Source organism: Schistocerca piceifrons, chromosome 4 (genome assembly GCF_021461385.2).
Source record: "Schistocerca piceifrons isolate TAMUIC-IGC-003096 chromosome 4, iqSchPice1.1, whole genome shotgun sequence".
Taxonomy (NCBI): domain Eukaryota; kingdom Metazoa; phylum Arthropoda; class Insecta; order Orthoptera; family Acrididae; genus Schistocerca; species Schistocerca piceifrons.
In genome coordinates this window covers 422,034,700-422,047,149 of record NC_060141.1, presented here as the reverse complement: position 1 = coordinate 422,047,149, position 12,450 = coordinate 422,034,700, and positions in this window count along the sequence as shown.

Below are 12,450 nucleotides of genomic sequence, written 5' to 3'. Positions count from 1 at the left end.
ATACCCCACATAAAAATAAGCATAATCATAACCAGTTGGTCATAATGATCATTGGCAGTAACCAAAAACAGAATTTCAACAGCAGAGGCGAGCACAGCAGCTGACTTACCGTGTTGTTGATGCACTAAGCTTTGCACAGTTAACTATATGCTTCTATACCTCAGTAATTGTCACATATTAAGATAAACATTCATTCACAGTCAAAATAATTTCACCATCCACGCGCACAGTCCTTTGTCACGGTCTTATACAGATTTAGCCAAAAAGCAAAGCTTAGTTGGTAATCTTGCGGGAGCGCAACTGCCGGCTATCCGTACTGTTCCCGGTCTAATCGCTAGTCCTCCACAATAGCGAGCTGTGCACTCTTCTCCACCACTAAACCACTTGTAACGTTAGCCACCATCTCTGCCCTTAAAACAGACACATTTTACCTTATACTTTCTGCGCAAATACACTTTTGATTTACACTCTTCTGCAAATTTTACTCTGTCCCTCTGCTCTAATTTAAAGTTTTTTCAAATGAACTACTTTTTTACCCTTCGGCAACCTCTTGTCGTACCAGTCCTCCTTCTCCATCCCCAAGGTGTGTCCGGCTGTGGATGCTGCGTCGTATTTCTAAACTATACCTAGCTTTTCTGTCCCCCTCGGCCTTCACGTTCTTGGAAGTCACCGTGCTGGCGTACCGCTTCCGGCTCGACTTTTATCGTAACCCTTTGGCACGCTACCTCCTCTCTGGCCGTCCGTCTGCCTGCCATCCCTCTTCATTCTAATCGGCGCTCGCTTAATTAAAAAGGCTAGAACTTTAGTTTTATTGCCCGTACAACAACCTGGTTTCTTTCTGAAGCCACTCCATATTCTTAGGTATTACAAGAAGGTCTTAAAACTATTGCTTATCTGAAGGGTGGTCATTCGTGCACAGCACATAGTCACGTTTCAGGGTGCTGTACCCGCAAGAATTTCAGTTGATTGTGATACACATTCCTGGCACACAGAGCACGTTGCTGACGCTCTTTCACGGTCGATTGGTGGAACATGATACAATAGAGGTACCCAAAACACTTGATCCATTTGTGGAAACAACAGGTAGATTTTGAAAATTTCATTCCATCCGCTCTGAGCGACACTGCAGAGCCGATTTGGGGAGGCATCGAAGTATGACAGTACCGCGAGAACAATTTTACTGTCAGAAACTACTACTTAGTGAGGCACAACATTTATTTCAAACGACAGAATCCGAACAGCTCTACTTGGCTTGCATTTCGGAAGACCTAATAAACAAACTTGTGTGGTATATTCATCTCAGTTGTGCTCAATATGTCGCAAGAAAATGTTTTCCGATACTAAGTCAGACTTATTATTTCTTCAATGTGGAAAAACTTATTCATCGTGTTCTTGGTAATTGCTAACATTATCAGAAAGCGAAATCACCCACAGTTCCACGCTTTTCTCACATTTTTCCTGTCATTTTAGTGAAATTACGCCATCTAGCCGCAGTTGATCACTATCGAGCAGTCTCATTTCATTTTCTTTGCAGTAGAAATAACTTCTAAAAATGTTACATTCATACCTTTACGAAAAGCAACAGCTGAAACAGTAACTACAACCTTTGTTAAGAGTTTTTTACGAGAGGTAGGTCACGCAGACAAAATAATTTCTGACAATGGACCTAATTTCGATCTACTTTTTGGCTTCACACTTTGAAAAGTAGAAAAATTCAACGTATCTTTATTTTCCTGTACACGCACAATCAAACAATGCAGAACGTATAACGAAGGAATTAAGTAAATTATGTAGATTTTATTGCCACAGGAAACAGACTGAATGGGATAAATATATACACATTCTTCAGGAAATAATAAATTCTCTGCCAAAGATTCCATACTGCTTTCTCCTCATTTAGTGTTGAAAAAAAGCTGCCACCAGATTGCATTAGAGAAATTATTCGTTTTGCGGAGCGAAGATTCTTACGACATCATGAAATCATTGACACTGCAGTCAAAAACATAAAAGAAGCAGCAGAGAAGGAAACGCACTCAACGATAAAAAATGAACAATAAAGAATTTCACATAAATCAAAAGGTTTTATTTCGCCCGCATCTTCTACCTCTCAAAGGTAAAGGTGAGTGTCAGAAGTTCTTTCTCTTGTACGTCGGAACTTTTTGAATTCGATGGATTGCCATCCCAATTCTGTTCACTTATACAGAAAACTAAAGGCTGGCACCACATTTCCAGCGTTAAGGCATTTATCGACTGAGACGAGCTTTTACAGGCACGTCAGACAAGGAAATATTATTGAGGAAGACGAAAGGCTCTGTATCTGTTTTGTCAAATTTACTTCTTAAATCAGTTTTGTTATTATGGAGCAATGATACGTTCTCAGATATGATTTATCGGGCAGTGTTTTGGTAGAATTTTCCTTTTCTTACAACTATAACTATGATTGAATGTTATATTCTGTACTAGTTTTTTCACATTAGGTATTCATACTTATAAATGTGCTTTTACTTTTGCTAACAGTCCACATTGTTGTACCATTTTAAATGAAGACATCATCAAACAATTATGCTGTCTGCTAATGAAGCTTTCCTTACAGGGAGAGATAACATTTAATATTTGGCAGGACGGAAAGAATCACAGCTTTCTCTATCACGTGAACTCGTGTTGATTTATAGTGTCTGCTGTATTTAGAATTGCAGATGGATGATCGAAGGAGGTAATTTTCTATTCGATGAAGAGTGTCGTAACACGGTAGGATAGTGTCAACGCTACAAGCTGAGAGTCTCAAGAAATTTTTTACTGAGTAGAAACGATGGTGTTGAAATATATATCTTGTGAATAGAGACAATGATGATGATTACAAGGATTACATGATTTTGCCAAGAAAATGTGTATATGATTACGAAGTTATATTACAATATGTTGCTGCTGATGATGATAAGAGATATGAAGTTGAGTTAGAAATTTGGAGATTTGTGGTAAGGTCTTATGGGACCAAACTGCTCAGGTCATCGGTCCCTAAGCCTACACACTACTTAATCTATCTTAAACTAACTTACGCTATGGACGACATACACGCCCATGCCCGACAGAGGACTCCAACCTCCGACGAGGGGAGTCGCACGGACCGTGACAAGGCGCCTAAGACCACGCGGCTACCCTGCGCGGCGTTGAGTTAGAGATTATAGGGACCTTACGATGACTGATTTGTAATAAATGCTTTTAAATATAATGAAACAATATTCTTTATAGGTATTGGGGAGTTACCTTTAGTTATGCAATGACGTTTCTTTTGACACCTTGATATTTGCACTACCTCCGTCGATGTGTAATTCTTAGTAAATGAATTGCGGAATAATATACTTTGGTGTTATACTTCAGCAATAAGTAATTTTTTTCTCTGTGCAAGAAAGCTTTCTAGTAGACACATAGAGATTGACGTGAAGGAAAGTAGTATAGTTTACCTCAGGTGATAACTTTTGTTGTGATTTCGTCTCAGTTTGTTCTTACACCCATTTTCTCCTTGGTAATTATAGCACAGGGACAGGAACGAAAGACGAGATGAATAACATGAGATAATGTGACAGAAGGTAATTTTATCTTTTTCTTGGAGGAGAAAAATACCAAAGAAATTTAAAATATATAACATTAGACAACCTGTAACAAGAAAATTTTGGACATGTTAGCCCATAAGTAATTATACCTTTTAGACTTTCTTTGTCTTATTGTGTACTTATTGTCAGATGCTGAATTAAGTTTGTAGTCATTCATGTGCACCAATATTTCACTCTGTATGTAACTTTAAGGCATGCTTGAACTTCTAAATTTGTTTGTTATGTGGGGTAGAATAAGGATGTTAATATTAGTCTAATATTCCTAGTAGGCACGTGCATAGGTTAAGAAATTAATTTTGCTACGGCTGTATTACATGTATGACTCGCAACTGACTGATCTTAATGACTACCGCATTCTTATTCCAGGAACAACAGGTCATTTGTGCACGAAGCCTTTCTTTCCCAGAACTCATCCTGTATCCTTCAGTAATAGCTTGAGCTCGAGCATTCTGTAGAAAGTAGTACTTTGAAAGGTGGTAATTGCTGAGGTACTTAGCTTCACACATCACACTTTCACATATGCAAATACAGCTTGAACACTGTTTTATGAATCAACATGCTTCTGCCCAGGAAAGAAAATTTTGAACATTACTGCAACCACAAAGTTTTGTGGAATTTTGTAACTACTTTTCTTTACACATTTGTATACAAGAAATAATTTTAACATGACGTATTGTCATGCAGAAGTTTTATATTAATTTATGAATATGAACGCAACATTTTCTTTCCTGGGGCCGGGCGGTGTGGCCGTGCGGTTCTAGGCGCTTCAGTCTGGAACCACGTGACCGCTACCGTCGCAGGTTCGAATCCTGCCTCGGGCATGGATGTGTGTGATGTCCTTAGGTTAGTTAGGTTTAAGTAGTTCTAAGTTCTACGGGACTGATGACGACAGATGTTAAATCCCATAGTGCTCAGAGCCATTTGAACCATTTTTCTTTCCTATGTCATTTCTACTTCTATGTTTTGTGGCCCTGATGTGCGTTATTTGTCCATATATTCGTATTGTACGTTTACTAATCTTGAGATTTTGTTTTGTTTTTTGTGAATAACTTGTTCACACATTGTAACACTATTCGTAGCATGCTTTCAGTAAGTTGGGATTTGAAATTTGGACACCAGCATTATGACACAGCTATGAGGCACACTGTAAGCAAGTAACACACTTTTACCAAAGAGACTGTCATGTTTATAGCAAAGAGCTATGACAAGTTTAACAATTGCACACAATCATTTAATGGACTGGTAGATCGTCTGTTTCTCACTGTTTGTTTTAATCATGCTGTGTAACTGATAAACTTTTGAGCTTTGAGGTGTCAGCGGAGATCTATAAACTGGTACCTCATCCTCTGAGTCTGCTCTTAACAACGTTATATAACATGTCTTCCTATTATTACGAGACGCTTTATGGTGCATATGTACGATATTCTACCCCAGTTAGTACCACTAAATGCTGGATAAGTGACAATCATTTGGGCTCTGAGTTGTGAGAGAGCACATGCTTGTTTGTCGATGTCAGTGGGGCACATCTGGAACTCAGTCTCGCACTGAGTCTTCAGCGAAGGTTACTGTGATGATAATGCGCTACGCCCTCTCGTAATGTGCTACGAACATCCATGTTGTGAGCAGAACATTCCACACTGCACACTTCAGTATGATGTGCTTCAGAGTTAAATATCTTCAATATGTTACAACTTTTTAAGAACGTGCTTCCATTGCTACATCTTTATTCATTGTACATCTCTCAAGGGTAATTGTAATTTGAGATACTTTTTTTGGTGAAACAATTGTTTAATCTCACTCCTGTTCACAACAGAATTTTTTTTTCATAACTTCGATAGCGAATTTCTCAGAGTAAGCCTTATCCTCTATAAAACTTACTCTGCAGAATTCTGGCCTCAGAAGCCAGGGGGTTGTGAAAGATATTTATTCACTATCAGCCCTTATAACTAGAATACACAGACGGCAGTCGCGCTTACTTTATTTCTTAGACAGCGCGCAATGTCATCTGCAACACTGCACGTCTGCAATAACATCTCTGCGTCGGGCGGTCCTCACAGATGCTGTTCGCAGGAACAGGTAGTCCGTATCGTGTAATCGCGAAGTGAGTCACGCTCGGGAAAGCGGTATGGCAAGTATGATGACAGTCTTCACGGTAAATGATGACAGCCAAAGCAGCTGCAGGATAAAGATTTATTAAAATTCTTGACCAAGGTTTCGGTATATACACTCCTGGAAATTGAAATAAGAACACCGTGAATTCATTGTCCCAGGAAGGGGAAACTTTATTGACACATTCCTGGGGTCAGATACATCACATGATCACACTGACAGAACCACAGGCACATAGACACAGGCAACAGAGTATGCACAATGTCGGCACTAGTACAGTGTATATCCACCTTTCGCAGCAATGCAGGCTGCTATTCTCCCATGGAGACGATCGTAGAGATGCTGGATGTAGTCCTGTGGAACGGCTTGCCATGCCATTTCCACCTGGCGCCTCAGTTGGACCAGCGTTCGTGCTGGACGTGCAGACCGCGTGAGACGACGCTTCATCCAGTCCCAAACATGCTCAATGGGGGACAGATCCGGAGATCTTGCTGGCCAGGTTAGTTGACTTACACCTTCTAGAGCACGTTGGGTGGCACGGGATACATGCGGACGTGCATTGTCCTGTTGGAACAGCAAGTTCCCTTGCCGGTCTAGGAATGGTAGAACGATGGGTTCGATGACGGTTTGGATGTACCGTGCACTATTCAGTGTCCTCTCGACGATCACCAGTGGTGTACGGCCAGTGTAGGAGATCGCTCCTCACACCATGATGCCGGGTGTTGCCCTGTGTGCCTCGGTCGTATGTAGTCCTGATTGTGGCGCTCACCTGCACGGCGCCAAACACGTATACGACCATCATTGGCACCAAGGCAGAAGCGACTCTCATCGCTGAAGACGACACGTCTCCATTCGTCCCTCCATTCACGCCTGTCGCGACACCACTGGAGGCGGGCTGCACGATGTTGGGGCGTGAGCGGAAGACGGCCTAACGGTGTGCGGGACCGTAGCCCAGCTTCATGGCGACGGTTGCGAATGGTCCTCGCCGATACCCCAGGAGCAACAGTGTCCCTAATTTGCTGGGAAGTGGCTGTGCGGTCCCCTACGGCACTGCGTAGGATCCTACGGTCTTGGCGTGCATCCGTGCGTCGCTGCGGTCCGGTCCCAGGTCGACGGGCACGTGCACCTTCCGCCGATCACTGGCGACAACATTGATGTACTGTGGAGACCTCACGCCCCACGTGTTGAGCAATTCGGCGGTACGTCCACCCGGCCTCCCGAATGCCCACTATACGCCCTCGCTCAAAGTCCGTCAACTGCACATACGGTTCACGTCCACGCTGTCGCGACATGCTACCAGTGTTAAAGACTGCGATGGAGCTCCGTATGCCATGGCAAACTGGCTGACACTGACGGCGGCGGTGCACAAATGCTGCGCAGCTAGCGCCATTCGACGGCCAACACCGCGGTTCCTGGTGTGTCCGCTGTGCCGTGCGTGTGATCATTGCTTGTACAGCCCTCTCGCAGTGTCCGGAGCAAGTATGGTGGGTCTGACACACCGGTGTCAATGTGTTCTTTTTTCCATTTCCAGGAGTGTATAAATATACCTTTATCAGAAGTAAAATATCCTGAACAGGAAGATACTTTCATTAGCAAAAACTTAGCGTCGGAAATGAGAATGAAACAACATTAAAGCTTAAGTAACCGTGAAATTACCAGAGTAATACAGGCACAAAATCTTTTAGTTACTTACTAAAATTACATCCTGCAATGGAAATTAATGAAACAATTGTGCCAAAGGCGTCGTCAATAGTTAAGACATCATCTTCATTTGTACAACATGGTTATGGACACAGTTTAGCACCAGCACTTCGCCTATGAACTATCGTGACGAGAGTGTGAAAGCACTAGGGCAGATGGTTTCGCCGAGAGAGGGCACTTATGATATGTGCCAGACACTCGCGCATATTAAAATCCATGGATACATACACAAACGCATCAAAATTATTAAAAGCTGTGCTAATTCAAACCTTCTGTCTTAATAAATAAAACATATCAGACCATTTAAAAACATCTATGTAAAATAGAAAATATGGAACCAATTTACCTGTGTCCTAGTGTCAAACAGATGAAGCTTCCGCTATGGAACACATCTAACGAGAGAGGACACTAGTGTTTTTTTCTTAACAACTTGGTCAATTAATTTAGGGTCGTATCCATTGTTACTACAGTCTATAGTTTACGTTGGTAAACCACTTTTAACTGACTGTAGAGAAATTGACACGTATAAGATTCAACTGCTTCATTCCATCTAAAAGTCATTTAGATAAAGTCTGCGTTAGTTTGCATAAAATTACACGAGAAACACCATGACTAGTGTTGCTAAGTAAGAACTACTATTGTCGGAGCATTAATAGTTAGAAAACCGAAAATAAAACTTCAGTAACAGAATTTGATGTGTATAGGTAAACTTTGAGTGTAATGGAGTGATCGGGAAATATGGAATACCACGATTTTTCATCCTTCGATTGGAGCTCACAAGTGAGAGCGCATGAACTACTTCAAAAGGTTGCCGTGATGTTCGTCTGCAGACATCGTGTTAAGTTATGATGCAGAAAAAATGTTTTTATAGTCTAAACTTTTGCAGTTAAGATTTCAAAAATATGCGATAATTGTTGAAAATGTACGCTAACGATTAAAACTATGCAATTTATTAAGTAAAAGAGTAGCAGATTGTTATGTAGCTCTATCGCTCGATTTTTAGTTGTGGATACAGTTGTTTCTGTTTTAATACGATGACGTGTCGAAAAATATGGAATACTTAATAAATATGGGCCCAACCTGACTGTGCAGGTGCTGAGAACTAAGATTGCATTCGTGACCCCGCAAATAAATGAAGATGAACGAATCATCTACGACATAAGCAAATAATTGTTTTGAAGTTGATGAACTTAACAGATATTTTATCGAATCGACTACTTTTTCTGTTACTGGCGAGTAATACTTTTAAGAGCTTAAAACAAGAGCAATCCCAGAATTGTATTTTGTGTACATTAAATATATTTTTCCCAAATTTGCATAATTATCTGCAATTTTCACCACTCTGTTCCATATTTCCGGAATATTCCACATTAACCTCCAAGTGCAACATTTTTAAAACATTTTTCAGTGATAAATTTTTAAATTTTGTTAAGAGAAATACAAATACTTACCAAACAGCTGAAATTTGTGATACAGTGAGTTTGGGAGCTAAGACTTAGTTCGATTTGGGGATACAACAAAAAAAGTGAACTGTTTTCCTTAATACCCGAACTTCCTCTGTATAATATACCTGTGGATTTTGGTAGAAAACTTTTATAAATTTGTTTTGATAGTTGGATCCAGAACCTGACGAACTACAAAGATTTTAAGGCGCCAGACGTTCATAGTATCTGACTTACCACAACAGTTTTCTTAATAATTAACGTTTTTCAATATATTCGGGTTCTTGCGTTAATACTGCTTCAGTATCTCTTTTTGTTTAAAAATCTGGTGTGATGACAGTCAACATTTACTATTCTGATTTTAATATACATCCTGATAGGAAAAGTTAACTGTACGTCTGTTGCTTACTGATATGGTTAAAATAGGTTCCAGCGACGTAGACAAAGTGAAATGGTACTGCTTGGTCAAATGGTCATCAGAACTAATTTGAGAACTGGTTCATGGTCACTGGATTCTCCATTAAGTCTGCTCTTTGGCCTGCTGCTTTGGTTATTAGATGAGCGACCAGACTGCGGTCCACATAGTATCTAATATCACGCAACGGAAACAGCTTCTAGCGAGGAGGTAGCGGAAAGTGACCGGAGGAAAGAGAGATGGCTTGCTTTCACATCAGAGATGAGATATATGCATCAATTTCAAAAGATATTTATTTCTTAAGAAAGGATGAACTAAGCTGAAAACGCATCTTATCTACATACACAAATTCACAATGAATGACTACCAAAATGTTACATGGGATGGAATGGTCGGTTCCCTTAACACAACAGCTCTGCAAAGATATCGACAATACACTAGGGTGGAAAAGAAAATCAAAGAATCTTTACTTATGACATCGGAAAATAGCCTATTATTCACTCCCATACGTGGCAGGCGCACCTGAGAAATATTCTTCTCTGCTAACTACCGCGCACTATACGGTCACTGGTGACAGCGAGGAAAGAACACGGCCTGGCGAAGAACGGACAACCAGTCCAAAACTATTATGAGACGTAAGAGCAAAGCCAGACGTCTTCCTGAGTTGACTGAATAAGTAAGCTTAAGCGGAAACGGCGTGAATGCTGCCCTCGCCACATCAAATAGATGCATCCCAGCCCTGTCTCTCTCCCTCAACCGCCTTCGTCACCTCCAAAATGGCGCTGGTTGCAGATTGAAGGGGAAGAGAGGTCAGGTGGATTTGAAACACTCCGATCACAGGCATTTGAGGCTACGAATTTTTCTGTCCGTTTTCCGTCCTGCATTTCTCTCTAGTCTCCGAAACTGGCTCAGTCTGTCAAGTGGTGTGTGGTAGTTTTCGTTAAAATTCAAGCACGCCAGTGATTCTCTTGGTTTACGTTCTGCATTTCCCCATTTCTCACACGCATGACCTCCTTCGTACCTTTTCGTTAAAATTTAAACACGCCGATGATTCTCCTGTTTTAGGTTCGGCGTTTCGCCATGTCCTTCACGCAGTGTTCCTCTTTGTCATACACGAAGTAACGCTCAGTTTCAGATGGTAGGGAGAAGTTTTCGTTAAAAATTAATCATTCGAAAGAAACACACCGACATTCCCGCCCGTACTGGGTCTTTCCCTGCTCTTCCACCATGATGCGTTAATTCTCAAGTAGCCATACAATCACCCAACTGCATTCGCACATGGAATGAGAAATTAAGGAACTTAAATAAAGTAAAACACGTTACATGTCCCACTTTCTTCCAGGAGGTTTTACTACAGTCTCGCCAAAGCAAGAATTTACAATTCCAGGAGCTATACAGCGCCAGTGGCATGATGTACAGCGGACACATTTCATCAGCCTATGTGAAACGGACCGATGGTCACATTTCAACAACACGAAAAACATTTTACATACATTTTTGCGTATTTGTTTGAAGATGAAACGCCTCCTACTAAATTGGTAAATAGTCTTCCAGACTTTTGATAATGTCTGGAGCAGATGATACAAAGCGTAGCAAGAAGGGAGTTCACTGAGGAATACGTAATTACGGATTATCGTGCTTGTACAAAGAAAGAATTGTACCCAGTGAGTGGAAGAAAGCATGGGTCACATCTGCCTACAGGAAGGATAGCTAAAATGATCTACAAAACTGTTGCCCAGTTTTATTGGTGTCCATCTGTAGTAGAATCTTCATATTCTGCGCTCAAATATAAGTGGTACAATGAGCAGGACGCATGGCAACCAGCACCTACTAGTGCTGTTCTAAACAGATAGCCTGAAAACAATGGATCAAGGCTAACAGATAGTTGCGGAAAGCATTTGACTCATTGTAGTTATTAACAGAAGTATGTGGTATGATTGGACTGGGGGTTTCTTAGTATGGAGAACATAGCTTGTTATCTTTGACAGAAAGTCATAGACACAAATAGAAGTAACTTCAGGCATGCTACAGGGAGTCTCACTCTTCATATATTTTATCCAATACATTCTTTTCTTTTGCTGATGCCTTTTTCCCGCACTGACGCAGGGTCGACATGGTTAATCGGATTTGGCAAGGCCAAAGGTGGCCAGATGTCCTTCCTGCCACCACCCCGTACCCCCAGGGATGGAATTAGTGTACCCCAGCTGTCTGTGTGTAGTGTAATCCATGGAATAGGGCGAATGTGTTCAGATGTCTGCGAGCCGTGTAACTGAGGCGGGGCGTGGGGACCAGCCCGGTATTCACCTAATGGGATGTGGAAAATCGCCTAAAAACCACATCCAGGCTGGGCGGCACACCGGCCTCCGTCGTTAAGTCGCCGGGCGGATTCGATCCGGGGCCAGCGCGCCTACCCAAGTCCAGGAAGCAGCGCATTAGCGCTCTCGGCTAACCTGGTGGGTTCGTATGTTAATGACATAGCAGACAATATTAACAGCAACCTCAGATTTCTTGCAGATGGTGCACTAACTGCAATGAAGTACTACCCGAAAAAAAATTTCGCGAATATCCAGTCAGTTCTTGACAAGACTTTAAAGTGGAGTGGATATTGATAACTTATTTCGTTTGAACAAAAATGTGAAATTGCGCCTTTTTAAAACGCAATAAAGTAAGTATCCTATGACTACAATAAGTTTCAATTCGAATCGTTCAATTCATTCAAACACTTGGGTGAAGCAATTTGTAGAGGTATAAATGAAATGATTACCAGACCCAATCGTAGGTGAAGCAGGCGGCAGCCTTCGGTTCTATGGCAGGATACAGGGAAAATGCAGTGTACAAAGTAGACAACTCCCATCTTAGAATGTTATTTAAGCTCACACAAAATAGGACGGACACAGGACATCGAACATAAACAAAGAAGGACAGCACGAATAGTTACACGTTTGTCCGACTCATAGGAAAGTGTCACAGAAATGACAAAAAATTAAAACCGATAGACGCTTGAAGATAGACGCCAAACTATCCGGCGAAATCTTGCTTACCAAGTTTCAAGAACCAGTATTAAATCAAGACTCAATAAATAAACTTCAGCAGTTTAGGGACCGCGACGACACGATTGGACTAACCAAGCGCTCACAGAGGCGTTTAAGCAGTTCTTGACGTTCGCGCTGTT